The sequence below is a fragment of the Netta rufina genome (assembly GCF_964035555.1).
Source record: "Netta rufina genome assembly, chromosome: 1".
Lineage (NCBI taxonomy): Eukaryota > Metazoa > Chordata > Aves > Anseriformes > Anatidae > Netta > Netta rufina.
This window is the reverse complement of record NC_140123.1, coordinates 178,927,975-178,951,609: the sequence shown is the minus strand read 5'-3', so window position 1 is coordinate 178,951,609 and position 23,635 is coordinate 178,927,975.

Sequence of the window (23,635 nt, the reverse complement as noted above, 5' to 3'; positions counted from 1 at the left end):
TTAAAGCCACAAAACTGTTTTGAAGGCAAGAGTATGAAGAATATGAAAAGGGATGAGTCCCAGAGAGTCTAAGGGAATGATCTTGCTGGTTGAATTCTGCAACAGTGTTAATAATTGTAAGCATAAGACATACTACAGAGTGCTATACATGATAGGAAGGCAGAAAAGTCACAGAGGCTGTTTCTTCCCTTTGTTCAGCCATCTAAATCAAACTACACTCTGGTTTTAGCTTTGATTTAAATCCAGTTCAGAACTATGCCATACATTAAAAGTGTGACTGTAAAGCATATTCTGCTTTAGAGGCTGTATTTGAAAAAAAAAAATAAAATTTTTAGTTTTTAGTTTTATCAATTTTAATAAAAAATGTTCTGACTTGGAAGGGTAAAATGCTTACTCTTTGCTTGGCAGACAGCTCCAAAAAAGCCTCCACTTACCTGGCCACTAATGATCCTCACAGAGGCTTCATTGTCCAACCCAGCAGGCTAATCAAAGATGCTTTTTTCAGCCATTTCTGATAATGGAAGGGAATATGTTCATCATCATTCCAATACGTATATAAATGTTCATTATTCCAGAATAGAGAAGACTGAAAAAGCCAGAAGATCCTGTAATCAGTGAAAGTTTCTATCATTGGACCAAATGTAAAATGTCATATAAAGCAGTAAGAGGGCTGCTCTAACTATGAGGGCTGCCTGTTGTCTGACCCCTTGTGCTCTTCTGAAAATTCCTGGATCCTGAATTTCTTGAGCCATCGTCTTTTCTTCTGACTGCTCTCTTCTCCATCAGCCTCAAGGATGGAGATATTACCGGAGAGGTTCTGTTGACTCTGTACAATCTGAAGATTCATTTATACATGTACATATATCCATCGATGTGGATATACTGCTATATATTGTCATTTAAATGATCATGTGCTTGAACACGAATGATTTAGGTTAAAAATTAATGTCTTAATGTCTTAGCATGAATTTTCAAAGTGTTGAGTGTTCTGGAAAAAAAAATAAAAATATTCTAGCTATGTATGGAACTTAAAAAAAATAAAACTGTATAATTAAGCAGGACATTGGGTCCTTCTCCGCAGGTCCATATTGATATTTGATAATGCAGAATATGTTAGAACAAAAAGTATTGATTTGGATAGGGGAGATTTTTTCAGTTGCTTATTTATTACCAACCACTTTCAGTTTTTCATGTTTTTATTTTCTTAGGTCTGTACTTCCAGATGTTTGGACAGATGCTATTGGCAAGGAACATGTAATTGTTTACCTGGAACTCTATATTGTTGAATTACACTAATATAAAGAAGATTAATTCAATGTCCTGGTTAGATAGAACTTGTTCAAATTACTAGTTTGAGTGTGAAAAGTTGTTCGCTACTCTTCGCTCATTAATGTCAGCTGGCTGTCAATTAAATCTTAGATCTTCACTGAATGTGTTCCTTTGGTTCTGGCAGGTACTGTAATTAAAATTTAATCTAATGCAACACAGAATATGCTGTGGGGACTCAAGAAGAACACCCTAATATACCTTCCGGGTCTGTGTTATCGATTTAGTGAGATGCTCCACCTTGGGCACTCTGACAGGGTTACTTTTAGGGGCGAAGGAGACAAAATGTGGCCAGCATATCTTTAGGCTTTTGAATATATATATATATACATTTTCCTCTGTGGCTTCATGCCTTTCCTGTACCCTTTGTACAATACCTTGAAGTGTGGACTTTGATGCATCATGATGTTGCCATTAGCAAGATGTAGTGCACAGAGATCTTGGATTTAAAGGATTAACTTTCAAGAAAACAACAACAAAAAATTGGGTTGAGAATGGCCCTACTTATATTCAGGCAGAAGAGAAAAATTAAGTTCAGGGAAATACACCTTCTTGTTGGCTGCCCTTGCTGAATACAGGTATGCCTCAAACCAATCCTGAAACATGGATTCTTATGACCTGTTTTTTTTTTTTTTTTTTTTTTTTTTTTTTTTTTCTAGTACAATACTGCCTGTTATCAATACCAGTTTTCATTTTTAATCCCACTTTGATTTCTTCTAAGCTTGTGGATTCTCACTAAGCCTCCTGACACTGAGTTCTATTGGCTATTGCTTCATATTTTTTAATAGAATACATACCCTTTTCTATCCAGATGAAAAAAAAAAAAAAAAACTTGGGAAAAAAAATAAATAAATAAAGTAAATACCAGTAACAGTTTATTAAACCCATCAGATTTGTGACTTGCTGCTGTCAGCCAAAAATAGGATTCAGTACTGATCTGGGACCATTGTTTACCCTTTTGCTCTCTCTTATGATGATGATTATTAATCATTTATCTTATGACACCTGCAGCATACTAGCTGCTTCACAACTAAAAACTAAAGAAAAGATTTCTGCTTACAAAGCCTGTCTTCAAAACAGACAAAGAGTGGGAGGAGGTACAGCATAATCATTACTGAGCAAGGAGGTTTTGCTCAGCTTTTTCTACCCCATGACTTTTTCCACATGGTGTGTAATATTGAGGTAAACCCGAGTTTTTTGTGTGCAATTTTCATATCCCAACATAAAAACCATGTGACAAAATTAAGTTTGATCAATATTTTCAAGCAGATGAGTTCTCTTTATCTGATATTGGGTGAAGCCAGACACTCAAAACTACAGTGATGTCCTGGCATTCCAAGAGGCACTTCTGTCTAGAGCAGTTTGTGAAGGGCTGTTTGTCCATTAAACTTTCTAATGCTACAGTTACATGCCTCTTCTTTTGAATACCTGAGAACCCCTGTTGGATAAGGAAGTATTTCAGAAGAAAATAAGGGGAAATCAAACCCACCTTTCTAGGTCCAAGCATGAGGTTATCATAAATGGTGCATGCCACCCCTTTCAACAAAAGTGTCAGCCTGCTTAGACTTTTTGAAAGAACAGTGTTTTGAATGCATTTCTGAAAAATAACATATTTTTGTCTACTAACTTCCAAATCCAGCTTCCTTCAGCCTTGGTTCTCTCCAGAGAACTTAGACTCTGGAGAGAAAGGGGTTTTCAAGCACTCTGCTACAAATAATGTGCAATGCTTTAGGAACTCCCTGCTGTTTACATCCTTTTTGAAGGTGCCTTATTCTCCTTCTGTAAAGAAAGCCCAGTGCCTGTGCACACAAGTGAGTATTTCACTCCGAGGGTCTAAAAATTATACTGCCAAATTTACCTATTAGAGGTATAATTCGTTGTTCTCAGAGGAAGCATTTAACCATGCTCCAGGCAAGCACCATTCTAAGAAACTACAGTAGTAGCCAAACAAAAATAGATCCATCTCCTGCACTGGAATTGTTCCAGCATTGCCCTTTATGCTGCCTAAATTATCTAGCAGTCATTTGCTAAGTAATGATAATTAATGTAAGTAGCTAGTAGATCTTCAGCTGTGCCCCTTGCAATGGGCACCTAGTAATGCAGCTTTGTCTGATTAGACTGTTCTGACACAGTGTATCATGAATCTTTATGGGCATCAGTTTGGTTAATATAATCACACAGATAATAACAGAAAGTTATTTTAAAGGAAGACCCCTTCATTTGGGATAATTTAAGGCATTCCTGTGCACAATGTTTGTGTGGCTTCATTGTGTGACTGGTGAGTATGGTGGTGGGATTCAAGTACTACTGATGTGGCACAGCTTCCCAGGTCTGTTTTGCCATCTTTTCTCAGTCAGACTTCTTTTTAGTATTATTTAATTTTTCCTTATATGATCTCCAGATTATTTCAGTTTAAACCACCCTCATTTATAAACAGTATTTATCCTGCCACAGGACAGTTTGGGAACTGTTGAGCACTTCAAGATCTAAGCCCTGTTGCTACAGCAATGTAACTAGTTTTTTAACTTCAGTTCTCTATTAACATTCCTGATGCAGAAACTGCCAGGATCTATTTCTATTTCTAAAAGATACAAACAAATCACATGACAGAGGCACCTGCAGATATTAGTCTTGCCTCAAATGGCAGACTGCAAAATCAGCAAGGAATGGAAGCATTGCAATAACAAGGTGTCTCAACTGTATTATGTTTTTGTCTATCCAAGTTCCCAAAAGACTGGGGAGAAGTAATTCCTGCAAGAAAGAAAGCAAAAGAGAAGTAAAAGACACCACAAGAAGAATGGGGAACTATATCTTTATTTTTACTAATAGAGGTATATACTTGTTCTGGAACAGCCAAAAATAGCCAAGCATTTACAGGAGAAATTTAACTGTTTTTTTTTTTTTTTTTTTTTTTTTTTTTTTTTTCCCTCTCCTTATTTGAAATACATAGCATTGGAAAATAAGGTATTTTTGATTAATGTGGTCAGAAAGTTATTCCTCAATCTTTTATTCTCTAGAAAATATACACAGAGAAAAGCAAGATTGTTGATACAGTTTCACGTTTCTTGATTTAAACAATGAGGGCTGAAACTCAAACAAATCCAAATATACTTTCTAAGAGATGTTCATTTGGGTTGGACCTGATGATTTCTGGAGGTCCCTTCCAACCCCTACAATTCTGTGATTCTGTGATTCATTTACTGATCAAATTAATTTAGAAAATTAAAAAATAATGAGTATGGAAATGCGCTGAAGATATGAAACATTGCCAATAGTAGTGGATGAATGAGAAGATAGCTACTACTTTGTACTCACACTTGTTCTTTTTATTTTTGGATGGTTTTCTTTTATAAGATGTTGGCAGAGATTTGACCAATTGGTTTTCTTATATCTTAGTTTTCTGAAATGGATAAATATACAGGAGTATTCCAATGAATTGATCCAAATTGTATTCATTATTCTGAGATAAGACAGGAGACCACAGAATGCCATTAGGAATGTGGCTTGTACCAGATAAAAAACTCCCAGTAAGGTTTATTTAAGTCAAATCCAATCTGTCTGGCCATCTAAACAAAAAGCAGAAAATTTTAAGCTAGTTTTGGGAGGATTGATTGCAGTATTGGAGTAATATCTTTGTTCTAAGTTATCATGGCTTTGTTCTAAGCTTTGTATGGACAAACATGAGATATTTTTATGTCAATTACTATGATTTAACCACTTAGCAATGAGGAGTCAGAATTGCCACTAAAATGTTAGTTTCCTCTAACAGAATTAAAGTGGTAACAATCCTGAAATCAGCAAATCCAGAACTTATACCATTTTTTGTAAATATTTTAAATATTTTTATTTCACTTTAAAGTTGCAATTCTGTACAGATTGAAAGAACAAAAGCAGACTACAGAAAAATGTAGCAAGCCTAGGTTTGTGCATCTGAGTGGTAAAAAATAATTTAAAATGTGGAATAAACATTGGTGAGAATCAGAAAACAGTAAAGGAAGTACGACAGAGAAACTGCAGAGCACCACAGTATTAGAATGTTGTGCAGGCACTGGAGGAAAAACAGAATTTATATAATCTTTTTTTTTTTTTTTTTTTTTTTTTTTTTTTTTTTTTATCAGAACAGAGACATACTTATGAATACAAATACAAAACTCCACCAAGCAGAAGATAATTCTTAAGAGAAATATTTATGTGACATACTGAATGATGCTGACAACTTCATTTCTCAATATCTGTACATATATAATATACATTTCTTTGACCTGCCTATAGTGTGAGAGTGTGCTATAATGATCAGAATATTTATGCAAGTGGCAATGAAATATTCACTAAAGCAGCCACTACTGCTGAGATACAATCCAAGGTTAAGAAACATGTAACATTGAGACTGAAAAAAAAAAAAAAAAAAAAAAGCAAAGTTAACACAGAAAGGTATTTTTTGTCATATAGTGAAATAATCTGAAAAATCCATAAATCTAAGGTTGTTGGTTGCAACTGGTGTTGAATAAACTATCATATTATTCTCAAAATACCATACTAGGGTTCTTAAAATAATTGTAGAAGGTACTGGGGGAAAAAAAGAAAAAAAAGTAGTGCATATATATATACATTTATATATATGTAGATGTGTACCAGTTCTTTATGCTCATTTAATATCATTATTTCACTCCAAAGATTTGGGAAGTTGAGATTCTTCTGCCCTCAGTTAGGCATCCAGTAGTTGGGCATCTAGCTCGGAATCAGAGCTAGATTTACTTCATTACCGTAGATTTACTTCATAATCAGTAGAAAGAAATAATTCTCTTCATCAGGCAATTCATCTCATTGTCAGCAAAATCTAAGAATCAGTTCCCCTCAAACAGGGCTGTTTGAGATCCAAATATCTGTAGGTTATTGGCAGATGTGATGCAGGATAGGTAAGAGACCCACGTCATTGTGTTATGTATCCTGGTTACCTGAAGTGCCAAAAGTGAGACAGTGGACACCTGTGTTGTGACAAATGAATCTTTCCCTGAGCATCCAATGTAGGAGTCAATCTCTGAAGGTCTCTGTTCCATTCTCATAGCTATAAAGGGAGCCTAGGGTTATGACTTAAATGCAAATTTCCAGCTTTTAGATATTTAAATTGGATTCCACCTTCTATGCTAACGTTCTTCCTACTAATAATCCACATGATTTTTCATGCACACAAAGAAATAGATCTTCTTCTGCTTTATATTTGCCTTCATTTTGTTGGCTTCAAGATAATTCATATCTAGAAAATCTATACAAAATACTTTCCTCAGGTGGCTTTCCAAAATGTGATGTACCACAGCAGACTTTAATTTAAGGTAATGTGGGGCTAAATATAGTTCTTCAAGAAACTGTTGCAGCATCTATTTTTAGATTTATGAAAAAGGTGAGAGAAACAGATAATGAATGCTATGGGCAAATTGTTCTCTTTAAATGTTACCTGTAAGTTTGTTGATTTGCTCTCAACATGGCACTTCAGGCAGTCCTCTGATCCCACACCATAACCTCTAAGCTGTATCCATCCTTTTTCATGCCAAACACAGTCAGAAGGTTTTACCTGCCTTTTTTTTTTTTTTTCCTTTTACCCAGATGTTTGCTTATCTGTATAGATATCATGTAAGATGGCAGAAACATATGCTCACAGCCTCATTCACCTGCTTTGGAGAACAGATTTCAACTTGCTTCTTTGGAAAATCTTGGAATTGCAATACATACATAAACACATATCTCTTTGTTGTTCCTGTAGAAGTGGTTTCCTTTTGTATAACTAATTATTGGTGGAGTGGGAAGTCAAATATAAGATGCCTCCATCTGATATGAGCACTCTATTAAGTCAAATTCTCAGTTTGTCTCCCTGGCCCAATGAATGCTACTTTATTTGAGGTACAAGTGGGAGAATTCAATAGATTTATTTCTTAGCATCATTCTTTCAAAACTAGAAAACTGATATTTAAGTGGGTTTTCTTTCAGCTTAGCCAGAAAAAAAAAAAAAAAGTAATGAGCTGTGGTCTCCATGAGCTATTTTGTTTTATGCCTTATCTAACTACACTTTGGCAAGAAATAGGCTGGTACAATGATGATATGATTGGTGTGTATTCCGCTTCAGTGTCAGAAATTTCCTTGTAAAGAGAATTTCACTGGTGGAAAATTAGGTACTTTAGATAAGGCAGCAAATATGTAACAAGACCTACAATGTGGATCTAAACTGTGGAAACCAATTTAATGGTGAGTAGACACCTGGTTGTCACCATAGATCCAAAAATATATGACAGTATTTTGTTACAGATGGCAGGTGGCATTTTTGTTGTAAAGCACGCGTGCGAGAGATGAGTACAAGGTACTTATTTGTAAAGTCAGCAATGGATATAAGTACTGGTTCTGTTATACAGTTTCATGGTGTAGTTTACATAAAATTATCTAAGATTATAATGTTTCATTGCAGGAATGGTTATGATAAGCTGGTTCTTTGATAACGTGCATTCTTTTAAGTGTCTCTACAATGACAGCAACACTAATGAAAATAGTGGTGATTTTTTATTGTTGTTGTTGTTGGTTTTTGAAATAGGCTAGAACCAGCTGTCATTTTTGGTAGTATAGATGAACAGAGCTTTATGGAGCCAGGGGTAGATAATTTCTAGGCAGATTGCTTCTTAGTTATTCTTAGAAGAAGCATATGTGCTGCATATCAATGCCAGGAAATCACTTGCAGCAAGTATGTCAGTAGCAAAAAGATACTCCTATTAATTGGTGCTTATAAATTATATTTGTGTATATATGTATTCATATATTAAAATATTCATGCATTTCAGCCAGTGATATTGCAAATATAGATTAATTTGAACAATAATAGGAATCTAGTTCAAAATAATGTAGGTTTAACTGTTAAAACAGAATTTCTGCAAAACGGTTTACTGAGAAATTTTGTGACATCAGAAAAATTATATGAAGATATTTATATTAATAGTTTTTTTGAGCTTGGTAAAGATACCAGTGAAATATTTCAAGAGATGCTTTTGGGTGCTTTGGAATTCAGAATAGCTCAGATTTAATCAAATGGCACAATTTTTATTCTTAGTTTAACAGATCCATCTCCAATTTTCAAAACAGATTAAAGTTTTTCTTGGGGAATCATGGGAGAAAAAAAGTAACTCTTCAAAATTAGTAAGCATACACAAGGCAGATGTTGCAAGCTAGCCAGTAAAAAAATTAATTATAAAGCAAGTATAATGACAGTATGTCATTTCCCCCCCTGTTATTTCTACAGACCAAGTTGACTCTTAGTTTGCCTCAGCAAACAAAGGACACTAACGCTGCTTTCTTCAGACTGTGAATAATATGCTACAATTAGCCAAGCTCCCCCTCCCTCCTTCCCTGTAATATTTCTGGCTCTCAAATGTGATCCAGCTTCCTCTTGTGTTCTTCCTTTAGTATTCATAAGGTGTATTTTCTCATTTTTCTCCAACCATTGTGAGAACTTTCTTCAGGAAAGACAACAACAAAACAAACTTGCAGGTTGCATGCCAGGCTGTTAAAATATACTTAATTGGAGAAAATTAGAAGTTATTTTAAAGTAAACCAACTCTAAATCTGTATCTGTACCTATACAAGCAGAAAATTATTAAATTGACAAGATTAAATTGACAAAGACTAAATGAAACTAAATATAACTCCTCTAACTGATCTTGGAGAAGCTCAGAAGCTGTAGGGTTCTGTTGTATATTGCTTCAATGTATGGGAATTCATGGTCCTGGCTTTGTGGTAAACATTTAAAAAGAAAGGAAAAAAAGACTCAACACACATATTGACAAGTTTACTCTTATTAAAAAAAAAAAAAGTATTTTGCCTTCTCCATCAAAACAAAAACAACAAAAAAAAACACACACACACATGCACACACAATAAATAAGTAAATAAATAAATAAATAAATAAAACACAAGGCAATCCAAAAGAAACCACCACCGCAGTAGATAGTGAGAACCACTCTCCACAATTTGTTTCTTGCCAAAATTTATTTGTTTGAATGACAGCAAAACAGTGGAGAAGGAAGATTACACATAAATTGTGCCTCTGATTTAAATCCAGACTATCTTGGGTGGAAAGTTCACAGTCTTCTACAGTGGTATGTAGAAAGCCCTGTAGATTTGATGGTTTTGTGTAGGTTGTGGAAAAAGAGATGAAAAATGGGAAGCTAATTTCAACCTGGCTAGCATAGCACGATAATATTACACATATGGCCTATAATTGAAATGATCTTTATTCTCTGAAACATTTGCGGTATCCTGCTGTGGAGCTGCTGCTTTATATTATTTTATTATGTGTTAATTTGCTAATTTTCAGTCTTGTGATTAACTGTATGCTGCATACAGTTTGTATATTCAGTAGTGCTTAAGCTATGTGTTAGAGGGAAAGGATCTGATTTGGTTTCAAAGACTTCAGGTTTTGAAAGTTTTTAGCCCTTCATCGATTTTTTCCTAATTTTGTACCAACTATATTTTGTGGTTTGGTCATCTTTGGTCTGTAAACAATCAATTAGCTTTAAATACTATTAATTATTAATTTGGCTAAAATAGATAACTGATATAATAATAAAAGAACAACAAGATCATTGTGTATGAATCATGCATTTTGTTTTCTTCTTTTCATCATCATAGTAGATATTTATACATTTATTCTATTTTGGCTAGACTATGTGATTCCTACTGTTATGTACCAAACAATAACAACACACAGATCAGAAACACTAGAATTCAGATTTTGGAAAGATAGCTAATAGGAAATGCTTCCAGCTGCTTAGAGAGCTTTGGATAGAACCTGTGGAAAAGAAAGCTTAGCTGTCTTCAACTACTGTAGGAAATACTAAAAATATTTATCTATGGAATAGCTATATTTTCTAAAAAGCTAAATGGACTTTCTAATAGCATGGTATGAATTCTTTTATTTTAAAGAAAACCTCTGATCCAATTGCTTTATGTGTTTCTATTTTTCTTTTAGACCAAGCACAGTAACCAAGAAAAGCATATCTGAATCCTTCATGAGCACTGGAAGTTCCTTTGGCTCTATTCAATTTCTTCTACCATAATAATCTCAATAGTATTAAAAAGGCTTCTAAACAGAAACTATTACGTTAACTAAATTATTACTTTGTGGTTATTAAGGACATGAATAAATGCTTAAACACAAAATGTTGTATATTAAATGAATAATAGATATTAGATCATAAATATCCGTGACCTGCATTTTTCCCTCCTTCCTAATGAATAGAAATTCTTCAGTTAGGTATAGGATTTTTCCTTTTATGCAACTTATTTATTCTATTTCTTACATACCCATGGAGAAACAATACAAAAATAGTGCCTATCTTATTCTCTTTTGAAACTACTGGAATTTGTTTTCCATGTTACTACTGGAAGATACCTTCAGAGACTTAAAAGCATTATCAGCTTACTTAGGAGGTTCTTGAAATATATAGTTAAAAGCCTCTCATACTGGAAACTCCCAAGCTTTCCCAGACAGTCACTCCCATGCTTCAGTTAAGCCCAGTCACCATGGACTTGGAAAACCAGTGTGTATTCTCCTTGGAGCAAGCAGCCTGGTACAGATGCCAAGATTGATAAAATGTTTACCCTCCATCTTCTTTTCTCCAGACTAACCAAATGCACTTCTTCCTACTTCTTCGTGGAGAATATTTTTTAATCCTCTGGAAATTCTCATTCTTCTCCTTCAAACCAAGCAGCTGGTCCATATTTTTCTTGACGGTGGTATTTCAAATCGAATATGATACCTCAGCTGAGATCTTTCCAATGCACAGCTAAGCAGGGAAATGATTTCACATATTTTAGAGGATATATTCCCATTTCTACATCTATTCATATTCTTCACCATTTCACAATAGCATGACTTACCTCTCTAGTTCAGTTCTGTGGTCCCCAACCATTTCTTCTGCATATGTTATTTATTTGAATATTCCTTCCCAACTGTAGTGGGGAATCCTGTGGATCTGACCTGAATCTCGTCCTACTTTTTTTCCATCTCTCAGTTTTAACATGACTATTTTGAATGTATTTTCTATTCTCCAATAGTAAATTAAATAAATTAAGTAAATAGTAAATTAAGTAAATTTATTGTTCAATCAACCAATACTTTAATGACAAAATTTAATAGAACAATAGAATGGTCTCCTGAAAATACCCTCAATTCATTCTTCTGTCTTGAGAGTGAGCTGTTAATAATTACAGTCTGTACACTGTTTTCTGTCCTACAGTTTTATCATTTAGACTGACTTATGAGAACTTCAATGTCTTTCTAAATGAAAAATATATGACATTTATCGTTTCTTCTCTGTCCACAAGACTGTCATCTTGATGAGGAAGGAAGTTAAATTAACTAGACATGCTTTGTTTTTGGCAAATCCATGTTGGCTAATGATTAACAACTTGCTGTCTTGTGGGTGCTTATGAAGAGCCAGTATGATGATTTGTCTAACTGAATATGGAAAACATGTAGTACTTGGCGCCTCCTTTTTCATCTTCTTTTAATGGAAGATTTTCCTTTCTCTGGTCTTTTGATACTGTATTTCTTTCCCACAGTATCTTTCAGATGACTCTTCATGGTTCTAAAAAATAACCAGACACACTTTAAGTACCTAATGATGCTATTCATCAGGGTCATCTGAAAATACATAAATTACCTAGTTAGCTATTGAACCTAGTCCCTGGATATACAGACATACATGTACTTGTAGTTGTCTTAATATAGAATTTGACTGAAACAGAGGCATTTGATGATATTACAGAAACTGTGTGCACATTCTCTGGTCTCCAGCTTTCATTCTTAGAATTATATGCATCCCCTGAAGGACCTGCATCACAACTTTCAGCCTCAAATATATCAAAAATTTACAAGATGGTAAAATGTTATTAAACACCTATATTTAGGTAAACAGAATTACACCTTTAGCCTGTACAGTCAAAGAAGTTCAGAGAGGTATTCAGCTGCAAGATGTCCATTGCAGAATGAACAGAATTGCTCTCCAGGTTCCAGTTACTGTGTTGACTAGATCACAAATTGCAGAGACATCTACCTTCTCATAAAGACACTTGCTGTAAACACTTGGAGCTCGATTCTGTTGCCTGGACATAGGCATTTGTACCAACTGAGTTGGCAGATGGTATCTGCCCTGGCCTCCGTATAACAGTCCAGGAGGGTGCATGTACCTGTAGTTCCTGTATCATACATGCCAGTTCAAATGGTGACAGATGCTTGTGTTTAAGAAATGAACTGAGGTCCTAAATTTAAATTAATCTGGAACTTAATCCTATTCTTGGAATTGCACTTTTTTTGTGCAATTGAGGTTTTTACCCTCATTTTTGTGTCATTTGGGGTATGTTTGCTCCCACTGAAATGAATGGGCTTTTTGTTATCATCAAAGACACTTAGAGCCCTGTTTCAGTTCCTTAGCTGTGACTCATTTTACTTATTTATAAAACAGAGAAAAAATACTCAGGGGTTATAACTGTTATAAATGAACTGCTCTTAACAAGTGATAGGAATATCCCCAGATAAGAGTTATATTATAAGTCCCAGTTTTTATATATAATAACCAAAAAAAATGTCAAGTGTTGACATGAATTCTAAAATGAAAGTATCTATGGTTAATGATTGATAAAATGTCTGCAGTTTCCTTTGCCCCTTCTAAATGAGACATTTCTGAAAAGATTGATTGAAAGGTGGTAATGGAAAATCTGTAATGTTCAAGAATCCAATTATGGACCATTAAGACAGGCCAATCATGAGAACAACCTATGGGGAAATGCATAGATGAGTATTACCTGAAACGCTTGGTCAGCAGGAGACCAGAAGCTTCTCATGGAAATACCTACCTCATTAAGTTTATTGCTTTTGTTTTCAGGTCTGTTTGGGACAGATTCCAAAATCTTGCTAAATGTCACAGCCAGTCAGTAAGTAATGGCCTTCACTGCAGTTCTGTGCAGTACAGAGGCTTGATCTGCAGGGACTTGGTGTTCAAGAAAATCATGAGTATGATATGGGGTTTGGATTAGGTGATCTCAAAAGGTCCCTTCCAACATAAAGGATTTTGTGAATTGGGTGATGCTGTTGATGATACAGGTAAAAAATAAAAATAAAATAAAATAGCAGTACAGGTGACGACTAAAGCAGCTGGTGGATCCTCTGATTTCATTCTCTATCTTCAAAATAGCTAGTTCACCTTATTATTCTGTAGCCTAAAGTCATCTTAAAAATCTCTCTCACATTTCTGGTGACTGAGTCATAACTGATGGAAAATAATATTACCTCTTCTGTTTCATTTTTTTTCTACCTTAAGTTACTTATTTCTACACAAAGTAATGATAATTGCCTGTGTGCTTGAAGTGGTTTCAAGCTGTACAGAACTGTTTTTCAGAACTCTACAGACAATGTGTATGTCTAAGAGACAGAGACAGTGCTTTAGACATACACCTCTTCAGCCTGACTTAGACTGAGCTATCAGTGCTTAACTTCTTGACACACTTAGGTGTCTAAGTCAATGTCAGTAGTTTGTGACTATAGCATATTTTCTCTTGGGTAGCATGTCAAATATGTGTTTGGAAATGTTGCACCATTCTGCAGAGGCTGCTCAAAACATAAAATGAGATGTAAGAACACTGTTGCAGCTCCTTGGTCATAGACTTATGAATTGAAACAGTAGAGTCCTTTCAGCGTGGTTGACCTACCTCTCATTTCTAGCATTGCTGAAAGAATATTATTCTAAGGAAAGTTGCCATATCATTTTTGATCCAAACAATGATTTACATATTTCATCTGCTCTGCTACAAGCTGGGACAAAAGCTGCAGTCATTTGTGATTTGCTAGGCCAGCATAATGTAGTACATAAAATCATGAAATTATACTAGCTCCCAAATGCCTCCCAGTCCAGCTCTCCCAGATTCTGTTTGCTGTATAGAAATCAGTTAAATGAGAATTTTTTGAAAGTGACAGTCTGACTAATCTTGTGTTTCTTAACTTTCACTGGAGTTTGGGTAGTGAAAATAATTTTCAATTTGCTGTATCAAGGGGATACTCTGGTTGAGTAAATTTTCTTTAATCAAAGTGTAAAGTAATAATAAAAAAAAAAAAAAAAAAAAAAAAAAAAGACCTGATTTTTAAAGCTTTAAAACTCTGTTCTAAATGCTTTAAAATACAGACTGCTTAAAGAGAAACTATCAAATCTCCTTGATTCTCTTCCCTACTTCCTCCTCCCCTTCACCTCTTTCCCATTCATCATCGCTCCCCAACCAGGTAAAAGTTTAAACAGACTGTCAAAATGTTTCTGTCTATTTTTCTGCATTAGTTTCTAAATCATGTCATTTTTCCCCAGAATAAGTGCTTTAATTCATGCCATCTGAAGTTCAGAATCCTTTGCCTCAATTAAAACAAAAAATTGCCAACATCTGTTCAAAACCTGTTCTCATTCCTCTGTTTTCAATCAGAATTTCTACTCGTTTGGTTTAAAATTAAATTGTGGGCTTTAAAAATATACTTTAACTGAGCTTTTACTAAGCTCAGTATTTTGGAAAAAGGCATAACTGGAGTTACACTGGGGAGAGGAAGCTGATCTACAGCACTGATTATTTGAGGAACAAGAATAACAGCAAATTTTGAGTGAAATTACATGATCTTTTAACAAAGAAAATACTTTTTACTGAATGTCACCTATGTTAACATCATTGTCTGCTTTTATGTCTAGATTTTTTTTAAAGGGGCATTGCTGTGTATATATATTTTTTAAAGAAAAGCATTGTGAAAATGTTTTGCATTTGTCTTTTCAGCCTGAAGTTCTATCACACAAATCACAAGTTTGCACTTCACAGCCCTATCTTATCCTGCTTGCAGGTTTTGCCTTCTAAAATCTAAGACAAACAATAAAGAAACACAATCATAACTTTTTGAGAATTAGTTACAAATGAATAATAATAATAGAGGCAAACAACATGGAAAATAGTATTACTAGCTTTATTAATGCTACTCGATGAGAAGACAACTATTCCCAGTGTTTTCTAATGCTATCTTGTCACTTCGCCATGTTTTGGTCCCATAGGGCTATGGAGTAAAACTCATGGTGATTTCATTATATTTTGGATCTTGTTTTTGTAGTAGCCCCTTGAAGAGTTTTTGTTGTTGTTGTTGTTCCTTATTATAAGTTGCAGGTGGAGATACAGTACAAAAAAATTGTGCTGATTCCTTTCTATGGAAAATCCTCTAGTTTGCATCCTAAGATACTATAACATTCTCCTATTTTAAACAGGATTACAGGTGTCTTGGCTGTAATCAAATGCCTCATAACAGCAGAGACAAGAATAGGTTTGTGATGTTGTGTACAATTACATTTGTCAACATCTGTTATCAAATTTGTGTTAAATTCTATGTGCAAATGACTGCAATTTGCAGTTTCAGTTCTTCTTTCTGTATATGTGTGCTTTTATAAATGTGTTTGTTATGATCATCTTTCTTCCTGGCTGCCTTACTTTTCAGCTAAAACCTTACAAGAGACTAGGGTGAAAGAGGTCGGAAAGATGAATGAAACATAGATCACATGCCTCCCTAAAAGTGCTTCTTCCCACTGTTTACATAATGAAAACATTTATTCTGATGTAATCTCATCAATGTACTCATCAAGCTGTAAAATGTATTTACTGATTATCTGAGATAATCAATTAGTATTTTACAAAGTTTGCACAATTTCACTTTGGGGTATATCTACATGTATATACTGCTACAATCAGACTTTATTGTATTCCTAACTGAAGGGGTGGTGAGGGACCTCACATCATATGAAGAAATGCAGTTCCAAAGTAGGAAGAAAGGACTCGTATTGACAAAAATTGAAGTCCTGTTTCATTTATTTTTTAATGTTTAATATTTATAAGATTTTTTTTCCATTGATCTACAAAGGAGAATGAATGTCAGTGATTTTGAGATCTCCCTAGGAACCACAGACCTTACAAGCAGGCTGTCTTGTGTTTAGTTCCCAAGCAGGAATTAGTGGGGCTGGATAAAGAGTTTTGAAATTAGTTACTCTTAGCACCAGATTCAAAATATACACACAGATGTGACAGCTGCTAGATCTGAGCTGGCCTCAAGTTGTGGCAGGGGAGGTTTTGGTTGGATATTAGAAAAAAAAATATCACTGAAAGAGTTGTGGGGCATTGGAACAGGTTGCCTGGGGAGGTAATTGGGTCAGCATCCCTGGACATATTCAAAATACGTGGAAACATGGAGCACCACATGGTTTAGTGACATGGTTTAACAGTAGACTTGGCAGTGATAGATTGGACTTGATGATCTTATAGGTCTTTTCTAATCTAAATGATTCTATGATTCTAAATAAAGAAGTCCTGCACCCAGGATGGAATAACCCCATGCAGCTGTACAGACTGGGGCTAACTGGCCAGGAAGCAGTTTTGACAAAACAAAACAAAACAAAACAAAACAAAACACAAAAGACAAAACAAAATGTTTTAGTCTTAAACTAAAAGAAGATAGATTTAGACTAGACATTAGGAGGAAATTCTTCACTGTAAGGGTAATGAGGCACTGCAACAAGTTGCCAAGAGAAGCGGTGGATGCCCCATCCCTGGAGGTGTTCAAGGCCAGTTTGGATGGGGCCTTGGCCAACCTTATATGGTGGTTGACACCCTGGTCTGTGGCAGGGGGGTTGGAGTTAGATGATGTTTAAGGTCCCTTCCAACCCAAGCCACTCTATAATTCTACAAAAACAAAGCAAAACAAAGCAAAACAAAACAAAACAACAAAACCACAAACAAACCTGGGAAGACCTAGTGACCGACAAATTGAACATTATCCAGTGGTGTATTTCCACAGCAAGGCAGGCCTGGGATGTGCTAATGTGAGTATAGCAATCAGGTCAAGTGAAATGATTATTTCTCTCTCTCTCTGTCTGGCACTTGCGAGATCTTACAGTCTTAAATTCAATCCCCACCCTGAACCCCATGCCAACAATGACATGGACTCACTGGAGCAAATCCAGGGGAGGCTTGCCAACACATAAAGGGAATGAAGCACATGCTGTTTGAGAAGAGTTTACGATATTCATGTTATTTCAGCACAGAGAAGAGAAGGTTTGAAGAGTTCTTATCTAAACTTACTTAGTATGAGAATGCAGAGAAGGAGAGGCTAAAATCTCCTCAAAGGTTCACAGGGAAGGATGAGAGGCAACAGACACAAGATGCAATGTGGGAAATTCTTGTTTGATACATGGAACAAGTTATTTGCCATGAAAATGTTCAAACAATGGAGGGGGTCACCCAGAAAGCTGGGGGATCTCCATCCTTGGAGAAGGAACAAAAATAAATAAATAAATAAATATGGAGAAGGCTCTGAGCAAGCTGCAGTCGCTACACCTGCCTCTGGAGCTTCCTTTCAAGCCACATTATTGTCAGAGACTCTGATTCTAATTAAATAAAGATATCAAAATATCACAGTTAGCTGAGCTGCACAAACTGATGCATAGCCTGCCAGCTAGCTATGTTGCCAGACTGAATATATAAGCACTGTAAGCAAATAGAAATAATTGTAGTAGGAACCCCGAAAGAATATTACACATAATAAACTCTCAGCTTTTTTGTAAACCTAAAAAAATGAGGACAACATGCTGGTGTTCCAATTCAACAAAGGCAGGGCAGCCAATGGGAAAATGAAAAGGGAGATGATGAGTATGTATATATACGTGGCAAGCTTTTGGTAGCGGGAGGTTACAAGGTTGACCTCTATGAGAAGAATCTGGAAGCTGCCCCATGTTAGGTAAAGGCCAGTTTCAGCTGCTCCAAAGTTTCAACTGCTCTTTCTCCTGCCCAGAACTGAGCCAATTAGAGATGTTTGTGCCTTTGTGAGAGCAGACTTAAGAAAGGAAAAAAAATAACAACAAACCTGCTGTGCAACAGTGACTGGGAGAGAGGGGTGAGAAACAGCCCTACAGACCCTGAGGTCAGTGCAGCAGGAGGGCAGGAGGTGCTCCAGGCACGCAGCAGCAGTTCCCCTGCGGCCTGTGGAGAGGCCCCTGGTGGAGCAGTCTGTCCCCCTGCAGCCCATGGGTCCCACATGGAGCAGATCTCCACGCTGCAGCCCGTGGAGGAGCCCCCGGTGGAGCAGGTGGATGTGGCCTGGAGGAGGCTGCGGCCCATGGAGAGCCCCTGCAGGAGCAGGCCCTGGGCCAGAGCTGCAGCACATGGAGAGGAGCACATGCAGGATAAGGGGGTTTGGGAGGACTGTGGTACAGAGCCATGTGGGAGTAGTTCTTGAAGAGCTGCTGCCTGTGGGCAGCCCCCACAGGCTCAGTTCAGGAAGGATGGCATCCTGTAGGAGGGACTCCATGTGGAGCAGGGGCAGAGAGTGACCGTGAAGAAGCAGCAGAGACGAAGTGTTAGGGACTGACTGCAGCCCCCATTCGTGGTTCCCTTGCACTGCTCAGGGGGAGGAGGTAGATAGGAGGGTGGATGGGGATAAGGTGATTTTGTTTTGCTTTTAGTTCTCACTGCTCTAGCTTGTTATTAGTAGGCAATAAATTTCTCTAATCTCCCTATGCTGAGGCTGTTTTGCCTGTGACAATGATTGCTGAGTGATCTTCCTGCCCTTATCTCAACCCTTGAGCCCTTTCCATTTATTTTCTCCTTCTTTCCCTTTGAGAAGGGGGAGTGAGAAAGCAGTTGTGGAAGAGCTCAACTGCCCAGCTGAGTAAAACCACCACAGCGTAGCTCTTCTTTCTTTCCAAGGTATCAAAGGTCTGGTACTTTTTGTAGTGCTCTTCAAAATACACATGAATCCATTGAAAGAGAAAAACATATGCTTCATTCAGCTGCCAGCCATATGTTCCTGACAGTCAGATACATTTCTCATTTTCAATAATTGCAACCACTATCCCTTCTGAAGGTAAGAAAACCTTCAGAAAATAAGTTGAGGGAAGTATCTAGACAAGACCATGGAAGTGCTGATGGAAAAGGAAAAAAGAAAGAAAGAGAAAAAAAAAAAAGGAAAAAGGGGAACACTTGAGCCATGAAAGTGGCTAACTGAATGTGGAAGTTTTGGCCAATTTAATGGGTAACTAGAGGTTAAAAGTCATCTGATGGGATGGAATATTTGGTTCAATCAAAAACATGAGGTTCATATTTGTTAAAGAAGTGCAAGGGAGAACCAGTGTGGTTCCTTGTTAAGTTTGGATGACATCAGTTAAGTTTGGAGAACATCAGTTGTCAAAATGTATTTTCAATTTCAGCTCGGTTAGGAATTCCTTGCTTAAGAATTTCACTCTTTCTTCCTTGACAAGACTCTAACTACAGTGATATGCATACAGAGATGTGTTAAAACATGGTAAGTGTACAAGATTTCTCTTTTAAAAGACTGTATCTCCTCTCTATGCCTAACATTAATCAAAGGAGAAGGAAGAGTTCACATTACCTAGACTGAATTGCTCCATTCTGTCATGTCAGCTCTGATATGAGCAACCGAGAAATGACTGGTTTGGCATCTATGTAAGTAGAAATATAGAAATCTTCACCAGCTTCTTAATTAAGAAGAAGCTACATGTGAGATCCTTCAGCTGCACTTGAAGCAGGGTAGATAACTGGAACCCTTTGAGAAGCATCATACTTCTTTCCATTAAAATGTATCGAAGCTATAGCTGAAGCAATATTTTTCATGCATATGGGCTTTTTGAAAACATTTTCCCAGCTTTTCTATACAGTACTTAAAAAGTCAAAGCTCTTTCTATTATAATGGCTGCATGGGTAAGAATATTACAGGGCAGCATTCCCCAGATAGTAAAGAAAAAAAGAACCGTGATCACGTTTTCTAACAAAAAGTGAAAGACAGAGAAGTTATGAAAGATTTTCTAAGGTGTACATGGTACATACCGTTGATGTTACTATAATAATTTTGGGAAGTCAAGGATTTGTTATAATTTGAATAACACATTGTACTCTGTTGGAAATATTTTAAGCAATCTAGAATTATTCATATACAGAGCCTACTATTAGCAAAGTAAATATGTAAATCACATCATTCATCCCAAATAAAATAAATTAAAAAAAAAAAAAGAAAAAAAAAAGGAACACCATAATATTTCTTGGAGGAAAGTACTTCAGTGCATATGTAGTGGTACTCTGTCCTTCCAGAATTCAAGAAAAGCTTTGATTGACCATGTCTTTTCCTTTCATTCTACTGTAAAATAAGTATAAACAGCTTTAAAAAGGAAATATTCACAAGATTCCACTCTTGGCGATTCTTAATTTGATCTCTCAGGGCAGGAAACAGACTGTAAGCAGAAAACATGATGGTAGAAACTGTGAAAACAGGAATAAGAAAATGATGGTTCAATAACAGGCAGTGTGTTGAGATTTGTGTTCTGTTCAGCACCTACTCTTGTGTAGGTAACTCCAATTTGTGTTTCAGTTGTTGTGATACAGGTAGCAGGTTCAGAAGAGCTGTGAGGAAAAATCCATACATTACTAAGAATTCAGACATTGTACAACAACTGCAATTTAAATAGATAATTATGAATGCAGATACACATCCTTATACATATCCAGGGCTAGAAAAGATCCCAGTGTGAAAGGATGAGAAGAGATTTAAAGCCTTCCCACATTTTGGCACACCTTCTCTCTGGTTCTTCTTAGAACAGCCTGTGGGGACAAGAGAATCCCTTCCTATCCACAAAGCAGAATATTTCTGAATATGGATTTCAGTGACAGACACCTCTTTGGATAAAGCTGCTTTTCCAACAAAATGCTGATTTGTTGAGACTAAAATATTTTTTGAAGAGGGTTCTAACTCAGCAAATCCAGCCAAAACACAGGCAGCCATTTGAAGGAATTTGGCCTGTCAGGCACATTTCTATCCCAAACTTCGGTGAATTCCTGCCAGCTTGCTGGGAATCCTGCTCAGTGCTGCAGTTCAAGGATAACCTGTGAGCAAAGACAAGGCTCACCTAGGATGGAGGCTTATTTGACAGAGCTGGAAGCCAAAATCACTGGGAGCTCCACGTATTGCCATATCTAACTGTTGGCTTCTCAGCTGGCAGCCAACAGCTGCTGCTTGTGCAGTGGGACTGTCCCTCATGGCTGGGCTCTGTGGGCTTGGAAGCCTCACTCAGTAGCCTGCCAGTCAAACACACAGGAGATGGAGGAGATAAGGGATGGAATTTGCATCTGGATCTGTCTTGGTTGATAGTATTTTCAAAGCATTCCTTTCAGTAAAAAAAATCACCACAGACATTTCCACCAGTATTTCAGGGAAAAAGGAAAATAACATATAATTTATAGCTTGATTTGAGCTTTTAAAAAGGGCCTTATTGTTCTGCCCTTTCATTAGGAAGTAGATAGTATCTTGGTGTTCAGGGATTAGAAGCAGGAAGAGATGTTACACCACAAGAGGAAAAAGAAAGGAACAAAGATGTTTCAGGGAAAATCCTCATGCAGAGGGAAACTATAGCCTTGAGGAAGGGTTAAAGTTTGGCACACTCTCTTATTCACCCTAATTTAGTGTCTCCCTCTTACTAGGAGCTTTGTCTATATCAGTTTATATGGCCTTCACTAGTACAGTGTCTGAGCACCTTTTAATCACTAAAGGATTTCCCCTCACAATCCTCCAGAGAGTTCTCATCTTCATTTAGGAGACGAAGGAATGGAGCACAAAATAGGGCAGTCATAGTTTTCATGTCATCAATATTTCCTTTCCAGTGCAACAGAGCAATGACTTTCCTTCTCTTGGTGCCACTGGGCCCTGGAGAACACTTTGTGTATGATGTCCATGGTACCCCTGCCTCTTCCAGCCTGGGCTGCAAGGGTAGCTCCTTCTGTTGTGCTCAAGAAGTCCATACTCATCTAGCACAAAATCTGTAAGCCCCATGATGAACTCAAGCACTGCAACATACTGCTGTACACCAGGCTTCTCTTGCTTTCCTCAGCTTCTTCATTTTTCAATACTGGCTGCAGCAGACCCTCATCCTCATAGAGCTTCATCTATCGGTACAAGGAATTGAGGCTTTTACATTGTGCTGTGAATTTTCAGGGAGTCAAAATAGTAGAGCTGCATGTAATGAACATGACAGCTATGGTTCTGCTCTCAAGTTAATTCATGTAAAAACAATGCCATTTATTTTTTTCTTAATTTAGAAATGGATTTTCAGGTACAGGTGATAATTGTGTTTTCAAAAATATCACAGTGACTAAGCAGCTGTACTTGGAGCCAAAAAAAAAGATGTTCTGAAGAATTTCAAAATTACTTTATTAAAAAAAAAAAAAAGTCCATCTGCATTTCTCCCTTCTTTCCTTTGTGCCACTGTAAATACCATAGGACTTACCACAGCTGACTATGGAAATGAGCTAAACCTGGTAGCAACTCTGAGCTATGCTCTTTCTTCTCCTCAGCTCAGTTTCTCTTTCTGCTCCTCCTTATGTAAATTTTAAATTTCCTTAGGAATACTCTTTAGCACATATTAAGATTTGTTTCAACATCTTGAAAAGACCAGATGGAGAGAAAGGAAGATGAGAGAAACAGAAGAAAGGATACAAAGAAAGTGAAAACGGAGGAAAAAAGAAGAAAACTAAGGAGAGAAAGGTCTAGAAAAAAAATGGGAAACAGAGATCGTATATATTTGTGTCGCCCTTTTCATGACCAATACCAACATACTTCTCAAGTTAAAAATTTACATACCTATTGTACTGACTATACAAAATAGTTCAGATCAACTTGCACTGTGATGACCTCACTGAAGTGCCTTGCGATGTTTAGCTGACTTCAGGTACTCACAGTACTGCCTTTCCTAACTGATCACATAATGTTAACAACACTGACATTTTAAGGAGCTATTTACTCATTCACAGCAAACTTCACAGCTTTCCACAGTTTTCTAGATCATCTTTGACAGGATCCTTCAGGCCAAACTACTTCACTATTCATTCTGCCTTGCTCGTGAGGTGACTCCAGGCTATGTTGAGAGCTGCCCGATTGACATGACAGAGGAATATACTTCAAAGGACATTGATCTTTACAAGTGCCTCTGGTGTGTCTCTACCTCTGCCAACACAGTCGGGACAGCTCACATGAGGGATCTCTCCAAGAACATCCCCCATCCACGTAAACACATACAGGATGGCTGCCCTCAAAACTCAGGACCCTGATATGACTGCAACCAACTATCTGTTAACAGCCCTGTGGCATCATCAAGATGCCCACTAATGGTGGAGAGTGTCATGTGTGACTTTAGCATGAAAAGCTGAAAAGTAG